General features: G+C 45.3%; 1 protein-coding gene across 1 annotated transcript in view; it reads left to right on the plus strand.

The window, feature by feature from the left end:
• Positions 1-9,947: 9,947 nt before the first annotated feature.
• Positions 9,948-12,228, plus strand: part of Pde6h (phosphodiesterase 6H) — a 15,247-nt gene continuing 12,966 nt past the window's right edge. The window contains exon 1 of the mRNA XM_006237558.5: positions 9,948-10,247. The gene's annotated coding sequence lies outside the window, so the exon portion shown is untranslated. The remainder of the gene's footprint in view (positions 10,248-12,228) is intronic.

Genomic DNA, 12,228 nt, shown 5'->3' on the forward strand with positions numbered 1-12,228 from the left:
GTTGTTGAGCTCGCAGCTACCCCTGTGCTGCCCTGAAGACAGAGACATTCAGTCTTTTCACTGACCCGCATTCTAGGACATTTTCCCTTGTGTGAGATTTTCCTCTCTCCTTTTGGGACAGTTTCTTTCTCACTGCTGAGAATCCCAGGCAGGGCCTGGGTAAACTGCTCTCTGTGTGCTCAGGGCCACCAATTCAGAGCGTAGCCTCAGCCCATCACGTGACTACCTGGTGGTCATGCTTATGCTAGAATCTCTCTGGTTATTGATGATCTACACACACACACACACACACACACACGCACGCACGCACGCACGCACGCACGCACGCAGGCACCTCTATCTCAGAATGCTAGTAGCTGAAATTAATAACCCTATTCTCACGCATGGGCATGGGTCTATCTTCGCAGCCTTGTCCCTACTTACTGTGATGCTGTCTTGGTCTAACTCACAGTAAGCAGAAAGCAGCATCTCTACGTGACCTCTAAACTGGCACTTTCTCGATAGCGATCTGTAGTGTAGGCTTCCGCTCCCCCCTCCCTGTTGGTGCAGCCCGATGAAGCTCCTGGTTCGCCCTGTGAAAAGTGGGTCTGGCCCCGCCCCTTGTGTCCTGCCAGGGCCTCTGTGAGACTCACTTTCCCACACCTGCGACCTGCTGCGGACCCTACACTTGCACAGAAGTGAGGGCGAAGAGAGACTCCTGTGCTCTGCCCACCACGGTCCCTGCTTGGCTGCCCGCTGCAGCCAGGAGAAAAACAGTTTTCCCCCTGTCCCCTTTGGACTGTGTTCCACAGCCCGCCACAAGAACAGTGTATAGGTTGCTGGAATACAGAACACGCTAGTTCAGGCGCGTCCCCCACCCCCACCACCGACTTCAGAAGTACTGGGCTGCGGCTTCCAGCTGCTGAGAGGAAGTTTCACTTTACTCTAAGTAAACTCATCACAGCAGCCACCGCCATTCAACAGCTCCCTGGCCCTGAGCTCCCTCCGCACAAGCCATTATTGTAGCCTCAAGCGATCTGTGCTCTTCAGACTGTGCACATGTCCCACGCTGCCAGCCAGGGTGTGCACGCCCGGTGCCTCAACTGCACATACACTCAAGCCTATCTTCGAAGACCGGCCTGCTCTCTTTAAAAGACGTTTCATCAGTGATATGTGCCCACGCCTCTTCTCACAGCCCAAACCCGCCTGGACAAACTCACTTTCTGACACCACGATCTTATGTCACTGCTGCCAGCTTTCTTATTCTGGTCTATACCAACTCTAAGCCAAATGTTTCTCTGCTAATGCAAAATGTGCTTTTCTCTACTTATATATACAACCTTTCAAAGTTACTTAAGATTTTCATTCCCATCCTGTCTTGATAGTGACGATTTTTGCTACTGCCATTGAATTATGATGTGCTCTATTTAGATGTAACCAATCGATGTAGCCCTCAGTCTTGTCAGAAGTCAGCTAATTATCAATATATTTAAGTTTATGACAGACAGAATCTTCTGAAGCCTTTTACAGTTTACCCCCCCCCCCCCCCCGCCAAGGTCTCAGAAGATAGGAACACAGCTTCAAGAGTCTGCCTGGATTGTGATGATAACCACTGAGAAACACAGTGGACAAAACTGGATAACCTCAGAGTCAGATGATTTACCTAAATCAAGGTAAGTCTGACTCCATTGACAGCTAAGGTAGCTTGACAACTAAAAACCAAACCTCTAAACTCAGTTTCTAGCAACTTGTTCAGATGTAAGCTTTCACATATGATATGTTTATAAAACGTTAAAGAGAGGGGATATGTTCTATGGAGGTGTGGTGAGGTGCGGGGGGACGGGGTGCCTCTGCAGGCCAGGTTTAGACATCCCTTCCCCTTGAGAGACCAGCCACGTGATGGTATAGTATAAAATAGAGTTTATTCAGGGCATGGGGAGGGGAGTTAAGAGGGTAGTAGAGGCAAAGAAAGAGAGAGAGGAGTAGAGAAGTAGAGGTGTAGAGACTGGCCATGAGGAAGGGGATGGGGAGAGTGAGGGCAGGAAGGCAAGAGAGCAAGAGAGAAGCAAGAAAATAAGAGAGAACAAGAGAGAGGAGGGGGCAAGCAGCCCTTTTATAGTGAGTCAGGCATACTTGGCTGTTGCCAGGTAACTGTGGGGTAGAGCTTAGACGGAATGCTAACATCGGGTGCCTGTGAGTGTGTGTGCATGCATGTGTGTGTGTCTGTGAGTGCGTGTGTCTGTGTGTGCGTGTGTGTGTCTGTGTGTGTGTCTGTGTGTGTGAGTGTGTGTGCATGCATGTGTGTGTGTCTGTGAGTGCGTGTGTGTGTCTGCATGCATGTGTGTGTGTATGCATGCATGTGTGTGTGCGCGCGTGTGTGTCTGTCAGTGCGTGTGTGTGTCTGTGTGTGTGTGTGTCTGTGTGTGTGTGCATGTTTGTGTGTGTGTTTCTGAGCCTCTTTTAGGGCTGGATATTGAGTGTTGCATGCTACAAACATATCACAGTTTGTTTACTTGGCAGAACACAGGATAGGTTCCAGTCTGGGGCAAATATGCATGATGCCACTAGAACATTTGGGCACAAGTTTCTGAGTGAACTAAATTTTCTCTTCCCTAACAAATTCCTAGGAATGCAATTGCTAGGCTGTATAGTAAATTCATATTTAACTTTAGAAAACTTATAAAACATCCGCCAACCACTTGGCAATACTGAAACCAGTGACTGGAATATTTTCAATTCTACTTGCAATATATAGGCAGTCCGGTTTCTCCACATCCTTGCCAGCATTTACTGTCTCCATTTTTTTTCAGGGATTCTCATTGGTCACATCCACAGTTCTTCAACATATCCTTTAGTATACAAGTGCAGTGGACATCCTATGTGTTATCATCTATGAGTCGTCTTCTGAGAAGTGTCTGTGCCTCTTTGTTCATTTTATAATTGAATTGTTTGCCTTTTAAAAATTGTTTGTTTTACAAAAAATTATATATAAATATATAATTGGATATATATTTGTATATATATAATTGGATATATATTCCATATATATATTGGATTTTTATTTATTTACATTTCAAATGTTATCCTCTTTTCCTGTTTCCCATCCATAAACCCCCTATCTGATCCTCCTTTCCCCCTCTTCTATGAGGGTGTTCCCCCACCCATCCACCCACCCCTTCCTGCCTCCCCACCCTGACATTCCCCTACACTGGGGGTGGGTCCAGCCTTGGCAGGACCAAGGGCTTCTCCTCCCATTGGTGCCCAACAAGGTCATCCTATGCTACATATGCAGCTGGAGCCATGATGGGTCTGTCCATGTGTACTCTCTGGATAGAGGTTTAGTCCCTGGGAGCTCTGGTTGATTGGTATTGTTGCTCTTATGGGGTTGCAAACCCCTCAACTCCTTCAATCCTTTCTCTAACTCCTCCATTAGGGACCCCGATCTCAGCTCAATGGCTGGCTTCAAGCATCTGCCTCTGGATTGGTCATGCTGTGGCAGAGCCTCTCAGGAGACAACTACATCAGGCTCTATCAGCATGCACTTCTTGGTCGTCCTTCTTCTTGAGCTTCATGTGGTCTGTGGATTGTATCTTGAGTAAACTGAGCTTTTGGGCTAGTATGAACTTATCAGTGAGTGTATACTGTATGTGGTTTTTTGTGGTTGGGCTATCTTACTCAGGATGACATTTTCTAGTCCCATCCATTTGCCTATGAATTGCATGAAGTCATTGTTTTTGATAGCTGAGTAGTTCTCCACTGTGGAGATGTACCACATTTTCTGTATCCATTCCTCTGTTGAAGGGCATCTGGGTTCTTTCCAGCTTCTGGCTATTATAAATAAGGCTGCTGTGAACGTAGTGGAGCATGTGACTTTGTTATATGTTGGAGCATCTTTTGGGTATGTGCCCAGGAGAGGTATAGCTGCTTCTTGCCTTTTTAATGATACTTTTAACTGTGTATATGATACTGGGTTTTCTAAGGACATTTTCATGAAATACATAATGTGCCTTGAGTCTTGAGTCTATTCTGTTCCCACGAGTCAGCCTTCTTCTCCTCCTTCCCCTTCTGGTTAGTTGTGTTTGTTCTAGTTTTCCTCCCCTTCCGTGTCATCGTTTACTTACTTGAGTAGGATCTAAAGTGAGGGACAGTACACAATGCCTGCCGTTTTGAGACCGGCTTAATTTGCTGAATGTAGTAATTCCCATTCCTGTCTATTTCTTCTTTGTGACCCCAACAATTCTCCTGTGTGCTTCCCTCATCTTCCTCATCCACTCCTCTATGGATGGACCCTTCGATTGTTCCCGTGGCCCTGGTGCAAACTTCCTGTCCTTGAACACTGACATGCAAACATCTCTATGTTGTATGAGCCTGTAAGACTTCAGCTAATGCCCAGGAAAGGAGCCACCCAGTCATAGGTTTTAGTGTATTAAGAAGGCTCCATGCTGACTTCCATAATGGTGGTTCTATTTTACATTTTTTACTAGCGATATATAAGGGCTCTTTTCTTTTCTCTGCATCCTTATGGGCATTTGGCATTGTTTTCTTGGATCAGATTAAAAATACCAGAGTAGCTTTAATTTGCAATCCTATGATAGCTACTGAGATTGAACATTTAAAAATGTTTTTATGCTACTTGTTTTTAAAAGGACACATTCATGCAATGTAGACAGATTGGGCTTGACCTTCTTTCTCAACCTCCTGTGTGCCACGAAGGCAGGTTTTACTTAGTTATTTCTTTTTTACTATTAGTATCTTATTTATTTACATCCCAAATGTTGCTTCCCCAGAGGCCCCTCACAGAGTTCTTCCCCTCCCCCATTCCCCCCTCTTTGCCTCTGAGAGGGGCCCCCACCCCACCTCCAGTATCCCCCTTTCCCTGGTGCATCAGCTCTCTGCAGGATTAAGCACATCCTTTCCCACTGAAGCCAGACAAGACAGCCCTCTCCTACACATGTGCCAAGGGCCTTGGACCAGCTCGTGTATGCTCCTTGGTTGGTGGCTTAGTCTCTGGGAGCTCCAAGGAGCCCAGGTTAACCAGTACTGTTGGTCTTTCTATGGTGTTGCACTCCCCTTCAACCCATTCGATCTTTCCCCTAACTCTTCCATAAAAGTCCCCGAAGGGTGTGGTTTTAAAAAATAATCCACGATATGACTGGCTATGTGCCGGCAGCAGAGGTCTCGCCTACCCCCATGGTTCCTGTGGCCAGCTGTTGCCAAGCGCTCGGACTTCCCAGCCCCTGTGGTTGGCCTGCAGAAAGCCAGCTACCCCTCCCTCAGATCCTCACTAGAGACTCGTGATTGGCAGCCAGGCTTATAACTGTACATCTCCAACCCCAAAATGCCTGCGCAAATAACTCACAACCCTGTTGGTGTGCTCATGGCAAGTTGCACACCTAGATCGGGCAAATGTACCCTACACAACTCTACTGCCCAGCTATGAAATCTCTAACTACTTGTAGCTCCTCCAGACCACGTGGGTCAGCTCCATCTTCTCCTTCTGGTTCCATTTGTTCTCGCCCTCGCTCTCGCCCTCGCTCTCCTCCTCCCCTCTCTAAAACTTTCAGCTTTACCTTTTCCTTCCACTGCCCAACCACAGGCTCTAGCCTTACCTGACCAACCAAGATTTCACCTGACCTCCCCCTGAGTATGGAGACCCTCTGGAGAGAGCAGAAAAACCAAACAGCAATGCACAAGTGCCCAACCTCAGCCCTATGTTTGGCTATGAGTGTCGGCATCTGTCTCAGCCAGCCGGTAGTAGTGCCTCCAGAGGGCAGCCATGCTAGGCTCCTGTCAGCAAGCACAACATGGCATCAGCAATAGTGTCGGGGGTTGGTGCCCACCTATGGGATGGATCCCAAATTGGGCCAGTCATTCAGTCTCTACTCCATTTTTGTCCCTGAATTTCTTTTAGACAGGAACACTTCGGGGTAGAAAATTTTAAAGGTGGCTTTGTGAATACCCATCCCTCCACTGGGGGCCCTGTCTAACTACTGGAGGTGGTCTCTTCAGGTTCCATATCCCCTCTGTTGGACATTTTGGCTAAGGTCACCCACACTGAGTTCTGGGAGCCTCCCCGATCCCAGGTCTCTGGGACTTTCTAGAGGTTCCCCCCAAACCCCTCAGGTGCATATTTCCATTCAGTCTCCTGGCCCTCTGGGCTTCTCTCCTATCTCCCCCATACCTTATCCTGCCCCCTCTTTCCCCTCCCCTCTCCCACCAGGTCCTCCCCTCCCTTTGACTCCCGTGATTATTTTGTTCCCCCTTCTACATGGGATTGATTGCTTAGTTAATTGATACTGAACTTTCAAGAGGTGGTTGGTTATTGTTGTGTGGGACGGAGGCGCTCTTCACTTAGGCTGGTCTCACAGATGCTATATGGTCAAAGACCTTAACCGTCAGCCACCTGTTTCTATCCCCCAAGGGCGGGAGTTAAAACTGTGTGCCATCATATCCGACTAAGAGTTCTTTACCTTTTCTAGGAACCCGTCCCCTGGTGAGCATGTGATTGGTATACATTCTCTCCCAGTGACATTTGCCTTTAAATCATCAAGTTTTTGTTTGTTTGTATTTGTGTGTGTGTGTGTGTGTGTGTGTGTGTGTGTGTGTGTGTGTAACAACAATTAATGAAAAAAGACATGAATTTGAAAAAGAGAAAGGAGAGATATCAGGGATGGTTTGGAGGGAGGAAAGGCAAGAGGGAGATGATGCGATCATGTTAATCTCAAAAAATAAAAGAAATAATTTTAAAAGTTTCATAGTTGTACATGTATGTCTGTGATACATTTTGATCAGATTCTTTACAGGAAGCAAAGGGTAGGTGTGAAATTTTGAGCACAGAAAATGTGTGGAGCTTAGGCTAAAATTTTTGATAGTGAGTATCCGTAAGTGTAGTGTCGATCCTCCAGCACGATGTCTTAGAGGGGATACCCTCCTCCATTGCCTTGCTTTTGCTCTTTGGTCAAAATGAATTCTGTCCATTTGTGTGAAAGGTTTGACTGTCTGGATTCTTTGATCTGCAGAATCATTGCAGGCCACATCTCCTCTGATTTTACTCAGAGTTTTTGTTGTTGCCTTGCTTGCTTACTTTGTTGTGCTTTTTAATCGAAGAGGGCTTTGGGGTTTTGCCAAATACTTTTTACTATATTAATTTGGTTTTGGACTCTTCACTACATGTCAGTGATGCTTTCAGAGCTCTCTTCCCTCCACCCTCTTGTATCCCCACACCCCCGAGAGCCCTTCCTCCTCCCCAAACATATCTTTCTGGCATTAATAGAGTTTGTTCTGTTTTGTGACCCACTGAGTTTAACTAGGGATATCTGGGTGACCAGAGATACAGAAACTCTCCCATGCGGTCTGATGCTCACCAGAACATACACATCTGAAGATAATCTCTCCCTCTCTTGACCCCCCTCCTCCACCAGTTTCTGATAGCTTATCGATAGGGCCCCAGGAGCCCCTCTCTCAAATAACTGGTTGTTGACAGTGCCAGTCTTGTGCTGGGCCAGGCCAGAGCAGGCAACCTCGGCTGTTTCATCCCCGAGAAGATCATGTTTCACAACCCATTTTCCTAGGACCAGCCTCTTAAATCCTCCATGCCAGTCCATTAAGGGGACTGGAATGAATTGACACCAGTGGTATACATGCCCTATTTAGGGCAGAATATTCAGTTGTCCCTTGTTTTTAGAACTGTGGGCAGAGAGGAATCCCAGGATGCACTGCTGTTTATCGGAAAAGCTGAGAGTAGCACTTGCCTAACACACTCCTAGGTGTTTGGAAGGCAGTTTGATGCCATTTCTATTTCAGCAGAACAGAAGTACGTTTCCCCTAGGGCCTATGACCACTCCAGCCAAGAGCTTTTTAAACTGGGTTTACAGTGCCAAGTGTGAATTTCTTTCTGTGGAGTGGGCCTGGAATCCAATTAGAAAGCTGTTCCTCATTTCCATAGCACTTGTGCCACCATTAAATCGGGGGGAACCTTGGTATTCCGGGTTACGTGAGAGGACTGATTGTGGTGGTGGTGTCGGTGGTGGCTGGTGTGTGTTCAGCCCCTGGAGGACTGAGTGCCAACCCCATTTTTCAGAGCCTCTTTATCGTTTCACAAAAGGCACCTTCACCTTTCGGCAAGTCGATTTCCGAATACCCAAACCTCTTATCTGATCTAGGAGTTTCCTTGAAAGAATCATCACTTCAAGCAATTGCCAGCCATAGGAGACTTCCTGGTTGGTCAGGAATGTCTCTGCGTTATGCCAACGTTTTGAGAACTCCTCAATGGAACAACCCCATCAGATGACCATGACTGACAGAAGGCTTCTTCAAAGCCTTGGCATGATCACTTAAAATCCATGCCAGATACAGTGGTTCTGCTACACCTCGATTCTTGGCTTGATATTGGAAGCTGTAGGGTTCCTATCTGGGTAAGACCACAGTGCCCTTTACCCCTCCCCAGCAGCCTTCTTGTCACCTTCAATTATGAATAATAAGCACCGGAGAGGACTTGGCCAGCTCAGTTCTAGTTCTATGTCTTTAAATCTTACGATCAAGGCACAGGATGTCCTCAGTTTTAGGGTCTTACAATACAGCTCTGGTGGGACACTACACACAGAGGGCTCCAGGCTGTGTGTTTCGTTTCCGTGTTTAGAGTCTCCTGTCAGGCTGTATGTGCATTTGTAAAAGTGGGGACCCCTTTCCAGGGCTCCAAACAGGGAAGAGACGTGAAGTGAACCAGTGTTTTCATGGATATTTTCAGAAACACCAAAGAGAGCTTAGAGATTAACCCTGAGGTTAAGCAGCTTACAGTGCAGCTAATCTTTTAATTACTTGATACCTGCCCTGTAATAGCTTCCCCATACTGAATCAACAACCCTTCTTCTGTCAGAAAGGATCAAAAGCTAAAGATTACAAATGTGTAGTACGTAGATTAAAACTCTGGCTTGTTACATTTAATTTTAAAGGAACAAAATTACAATTTTTTTCATCAGGGTGTACTTTTTTTTGGTATATACATTAGTTATATATCAGGTATCAAATCGTCTATCCCTCAAAATACCTCTCCTCTTTTCCCTCTGCAGTAATGACTCCTTCAACCTCTGGTTTATTTTCTAGGGCTGTAGTTCTGACTTGCTGGAACGTTACCAAGGAGGCCAGAGTGTAAAGATATTTTAACCTGCTAAAATGTTACCAGTGAAACCAGAGTATAAAGATATTTTAATCCAATGTGGATCATATATCATTGTAACCATCAGTAGGTCTCCCCACTCACCCACACTTCTCTTTTTCTTCTTTTTTCCTGTTTCGGTTAACAAGACTCCTGCCAGTTTTACTTCTTGGTACTACACTGTTGCCCATCCAAAATCCTCTTAGAGGAATTCTATACTGATTGGTCACCTTGCTTAGAGTCCTGGCCTCTGTACCTGATTGTTAGATCACACATACCATCACCTGAAGACTTCTAAAATGACACTAGACAGTGACCAATGATGTGATCGGTAGAATCATTCTGTCCAATAGAGGTGGCACTTATGACTACCAGTGGGCTAGCCTTCTCCAACAAGCTGAGACTCAGTAGACACGGGCTCATAAGGAGACAGAAAGTGCAGCCCCTTGCACAGAAAACAATGGGTGCATTCCTTATATACTTGAGAGCAAACAGTTTCTTAGATAATCTCGGTGTCTTAGCAATGATTTTTCCCTCCTTTCAGCCTTGCCGAAGGAGAAGGAGGCTGAGCTCTTTGCCTCCCACAATTCTGTACCTGCTTCTTTGTTGTTGCTCTTTCTTTCCCGGTGTCCCCAAATTCTTTGTCATCATTTCCTTTTTATTTTGATTAGTGACTTCAGTCATTCTTCTAGTATACTGGGAAACAGATGCTTGTCTAGCAATCCATTTTGAGCTGTTACTAATGTTACTAGGAAACTTTCTCATGTCAGAGTTGGATACTTTGTTATGTTCTGTGCTTTGGTGTGCTTGGAAACCAATCACAATGCAAGTCGGTTAGAACTGCTTTGCATAGTTAGCCACTGTAAGCTTGGACCGGAACCAGTCACCCAGCAGTTCTTCCTGCACCTGTGTGTGATAAGCTGCCCCTAGGATGGACCCTAACATAAAAGAGACAGCTATGCCAATGTAAGAAGCCATTTGGAATAAGACTTCCGTTTTGAGTAGGGGTCTAACTTTCCAGGACCTCCCTGGGAATTAACATTCTACTTGGAAGGAAGAGACGTGTACGTGGGTGACTGGTGTCCTGATTGGCAAGTTAAGACATGAATATAAGGTAAGGCAAGTCCCCTCCACCCCCAATGGGAGCAGGGTAACTGTACAGCAAAGATGTGTTCCTAGGGAAGTCTCCTATTCCTCAATCCTAATTGGTGGAATAACTTGGCAGAGATGTTTGTGGATTTCCGGCTTAAAGCCTCTATAGAATTCTGGCTAGGGGTTCAGCTCCTTAATCTGGATCCATTAGTCTTGGATTTGTGCATTCAATAAACCAACCCTGTTTGACTGAGGTCATTGAGTGGTTTGTGTGATGCTTCTCAGACCCCAACATACACTTTTTTTTTATACACACACTTGATTGTTCTTTGCCTCAGTGTCTTTATATCCTGTTCGTTTAGGAGGACACATTTATTCCATGTAGAATTTAAGGTTGCTAGTCTTCTCTTTAGAAACTTGAAAAGTCTGTGACTTTTCAATTCTGGTTTCTAACGAGAATCCCACTGTTATTTGAGGCCTTTACTCCCTAACAGGAAGGTGTTTTTTGCTTCTTTGATTTTTTAGTTTTGGAAGACAGCCCACTGAAGTTTCTGGAATCTGGTATGATCTACTTTGGCACAGGTTTCTTTGAGTTTAGCCCATCGGTGTTTGCAAGGCTCTTGATTCCAGTGTGTGTGTGTCTTTTCCCAGTCTGTGAACTAGTCACCCAGGCATTCATGCCATTTTCTATCCCAGTCTATGTTCTCTTTCCTTCATAGATGCAGACGGTGCAGTGTCCTTCAGTCTCACAACTCTCTGAGCTTGTGTTAAACTGTCTGATGAATTTTCCAGCTTTGTTCACATGGACTCATCCCTACAGCCCCACTTTAACCTCCTTGTTCTTTGCTATGTTCTGTGTTCTGTGGTTCAGCTTACACACTAAATGCATTTTGTGTTGGTTGCTTTTTAAGTCTAAAATATGCATCAGATTTTTAAATTTCTTCCTTTAGATGCTTTGTTATTGCTTAATGGAGGCTAAAAAATATATCAAATTTTCACTTATGCGTTTCTGACATCATTTAGGTAAAGAAAAGAAGAGGGCTCATTAGGATTGGCCAGATGGGAAGGGAGCTGAACCATGATGAAAGTGTGGGTCCTTCTCTCCGTCTTCCTTAAGTCTCATTTGCCACGATGTTTGATGGCAGTGGAGATTGTATCTAAATATTTTCTGTTATGCTGGACGGCATCTGTCCTGCTCATCTGTCTAGAGAGATGGGCTTTGGGAGAGATGTGTTCACTGCTTTTGGAGTGTTTGCTGCACTTTCCCAAACACACAGGTCAGGATCCACAAAGCAAAGAGAAAATACAGGAACTTAGAAGTCATATGGTCGCTGGGGTCCCAAGGCTTGCAGCTGGGCTGCTGGCTCTCAATTAATTTACTTATATCTTTTATTAATACATTTATTTATCTATTTTCAGATTTATTTAATTCACTTATATGAGTACACGGACACACCAGAAGAGGGCATCAGATCCCATTACAATTGGTTGTGAGTCACCATTTGGTTGCTGGGAATTGAACTCAGGACCTCTGGAAGAGCAGTCAGTGCTCTTAACCACTGAGCCATCTCTCCAGCCCCTGCTTTTATTTTATTTTTTTTAATTAAAACTTTATTTGGTCTTTATCAAGAAAAAAAACTCATGCACCAAAATTAAACCAGACCCAAAAGTCCACACATTTCAACAGGCTTCTATGTGGTTAGAACAGCCCTTCTGAGTTAGAAGAACCATTCTGAAGCTCCAGGACGTCATGCTTTCACTATTAAACACTTACCCACCACTGAAAAGTGAAACGTTCACAACAGCATTAAAGCTAGAAAAAAATGTTAGCTTTATGGCCTCTCCCATGACCATGGACTGTCTGAAGAGTGTTGGATGGGCAATCCTGCCCCTGTCAATCATTTCTTTCATAGATTAGAAGATGGCGACTCTGAGAGGCAGCAGTCTTCACACAGAGCACCAAGTACACAGGTCTGGGGCAGCACTTCTCAAATATGGACTTG

This window comes from Rattus norvegicus, chromosome 4, assembly GCF_036323735.1.
Source record: "Rattus norvegicus strain BN/NHsdMcwi chromosome 4, GRCr8, whole genome shotgun sequence".
NCBI classification, from domain to species: Eukaryota; Metazoa; Chordata; class Mammalia; order Rodentia; family Muridae; genus Rattus; species Rattus norvegicus.